Below are 2,889 nucleotides of genomic sequence, written 5' to 3'. Positions count from 1 at the left end.
AATACAATAATAGTAATAAATGGGAGCTGTGAAACTTCGGTGATGATAATAGCAATAAGAACAGCACCAGTGGGAGCTTGTATAATAATCATAAATAATAATGAAAATTAATAATTAATAGCTAATAATTGGTCATTAATAATTAATAATTAATAACTAATAATTGTTATTATTAATACCGGCCCCTAGGCAGAAGAAACCTCCCAGAAGGTGACATGTGACAACAGGATTTGAAAAGATACCCGTGATTTTGCTGGTTTGGGGGATTAACATAATTTTTTTAGCCACAAAATGCCCTTTTTTGGCAGGAAAACCGTGTCGTTCTCGGTTCTTCTGTTGTTCTCGGCTCTTTCTCGTCCCCCTCTAGGTCCTCATGGACCAAGGAGTGGCAGAAAGGGGCCGGCCGCCCAATGACGGGGCTCTCCATGAGGGCCCTCCATGAAGGCCCTCCATGAAGGCCCTCCATGAAGGCCCTCCATGAAGGCCCTCCATGAAGGCCCTCCATGAAGGCCCTCCATGAAGTTCTCCATGAAGGTCTCCATGAGGTTCTCCATGAAGGTCTCCATGAGGGCTCTCCATGAGGGCCTCCATGAGGGCCTCCATGAGGGCTCTCCATGAGGGCCTCCATGAGGGCTCTCCATGAGGCTCTCCATGAAGGCTCTCCATGAAGGCTCTCCATGAGGCTCTCCATGAGGGCTCCCCATGAAGGCCCTCCATGAAGGCCTCCATGAGGCTCTCCATGAAGGCCTCCATGAGGCTCTCCATGAAGGCCTCCATGAGGGCCTCCATGAAGGCTCCCCATGAGGGCTCTCCGTGAAGGCCTCCATGAGGGCTCTCCATGGAGCAGTGCCATGAAGAGCAGCCCAGATCCCACCACCAACCCAAGACCCCGCGAGGAACCTACCCTGGACATCAACGACAAGAGGGAGGCTCCGGTCGGAGCTGACGTTGCGCCCGGCCTCCAGCACCCAGTAGGCGCAGGTGTAGGCGCCGCGGGACGCTTTGGAGGCCGCGAGCTGGAGCCACGCCACGGGGAGGCCGGAGGGCGCCCGCGCGTAGACCCAGGCCCCGCTCCGCTTGGAGAAGCCGAAGCCGCCGACGGTCCTCGCGGTGGGCGCCGAGCAGCGCAGCGCCACCCGCTCCCCTTCGTAGTAGAGGCGGCGGCCGGGGTGCGCGGAGAGGCCGGGCCGCGGCGGAGGCTCTGCGAGGAGCCGGCGTGCGGAGGACGATGACGGCCTCGACCTCCATCCCGCCCCGTGGTTCCCGTTGGGCTTACCTAACGCGGCCGACGAGTGGAGGACGACTGCGAGAGACGGGGGTAAAGGAGACCGTGGAGGAGTCCGGCCTCCTCAAAGCGTGGAGGACGTTGARGATGAGGAGGAGGCTGCTCGGAGGAGGCAGGAACCACTCACCCATGAGGAGCAGGAGGGCAGGGAGCGCCATGGCGAGCGGGGCTGACCGGAGGCGGCCGCCGCGTCCTCCCCCGTGGGCCTCCTCCCGAGGGCRGGACCCGCCTCCGCGGAGGCCCGTGGTGGGCGGCTCCTCTGTGGAGACCATGAGATGGAAGGTGGAGATGGACGGGAGCAAAGGCCACCGGTCGCGCTCAGGGGGCCGCAATGACGAGGGGGAGGCAGTCCGGCCTCCCACGCCGGCCTCGGCGTGAAGGCAACCTCGGGACCTCTCCAAGCACGCAATGGTCTCAACACCTTCACCCCGATGCCCATCCCCTTCCAAGCGCCCAGAGAACTTCCAGCCTCGCCCTTAGCTGTGAAAAACAAACATCTCGGCGCGGGTTTTAACCAAACCCGCGGAAATTCCGCCCGACGACGAGGCCTCCTCAGCAGATACCACCGCGGCGCGTCCGCTGGCGTTGATTAGAGCTTGGGTTAGATGTCGCTTCCTGGTCGCCGGGCTCGTGGCTGGTATCAGCGGTGGCATCTTCTCTCTGGACGTTGGAGGCCGAGACACGAAGAAGAAGAACYAACCACGAGATGACCTGATAGGAGCGCGAGGATGACCGCGGAGCGAGGAGGGAGCAGATAAGCGCTCACGTTCCTCTCGCTGGTGGGCCAAGAGGAACCCAAGGGCTGGTTGGAGCTTGGACGGAGGCTCCGTTTCCTCTTGCGGTTTGGAGGCACCTCCCAAGCTCAAGAGCGGCCACGCGGGGAGACGCGGGGCCCGATTTTCCCAGAGACCGCCTTGTTTCGAGGAAAACAACCCAAAAAAGAACGCACAGAGAATTTTGCCTGATATTTGGGTTTTTTTTTCAATTTCAATGCTGAAATTTGGACGGGTCCACGCTCTCGACTCATCTCGTCTTGGGAGCATCTCGTCGCCATCTGGAAGAGGACGCGCGGTTGGGGTCACGCGCCGCTAATGACCTTCCCCGGGACAAACGGACCACCCAACTGCCCCCTGGCATGAGGACAAAGAGAATCGGGGCATTTTGGGCGAAAAAGAGGACAGCGGCGAGGTCCTGGGCGGGACCTTGTTGAGGAGACGATGRCTTGGCTTGGTCGTCGTCCCCTTGACGCCGTTGGCCCCGCGCCGCAAAGCCAAGCGGAGCCGGGCTGCACCTCGCGCGGTGGCAAATTTGGTGTGGAAACGCGTGAAAACCGCTGGAAAAAAAAGCCGTCGCTCTTAYGACGGGGTAGAGAGCGACCTCCGATGGTCGCGTGGGTGAAAAACAGGTCAAAAACGTGGGAAAAAGCGTGAAAAACGTGGGGAAAACATGGGRAAAACCTCCCATGGGAAGGGACGGGCAGCAGAGTTGGGCATTGGCGAAGCAGGGTCAGCACCACGTTGTGGAGGAGGCGCCGTTCGGCCCACGAAATCCGCATTCATGGTTGGACTTCTAAATAAGTATCTCCTTCCTCCCCCTCCTTCCTC

The 2,889-nt window shown here is 59.5% G+C and overlaps 1 long non-coding RNA gene across 1 annotated transcript in view; it reads right to left on the bottom strand.

The window, feature by feature from the left end:
- Nucleotides 1-1,783: 1,783 nt before the first annotated feature.
- The window catches only part of LOC112956551, a 3,677-nt gene continuing 2,571 nt past the window's right edge, over nt 1,784-2,889 (bottom strand). The window contains exon 2 of the long non-coding RNA XR_003251067.1: nt 1,784-2,339. This is a non-coding gene — a long non-coding RNA (uncharacterized LOC112956551). The remainder of the gene's footprint in view (nt 2,340-2,889) is intronic.

The sequence above is a fragment of the Nothoprocta perdicaria genome, unplaced genomic scaffold, assembly GCF_003342845.1.
Source record: "Nothoprocta perdicaria isolate Ctin4 unplaced genomic scaffold, notPer1 scaffold_644, whole genome shotgun sequence".
Lineage (NCBI taxonomy): Eukaryota > Metazoa > Chordata > Aves > Tinamiformes > Tinamidae > Nothoprocta > Nothoprocta perdicaria.
The sequence above is the reverse complement of the archived record's forward strand: the minus strand, read 5'-3'. Positions and strand labels throughout refer to the sequence as shown.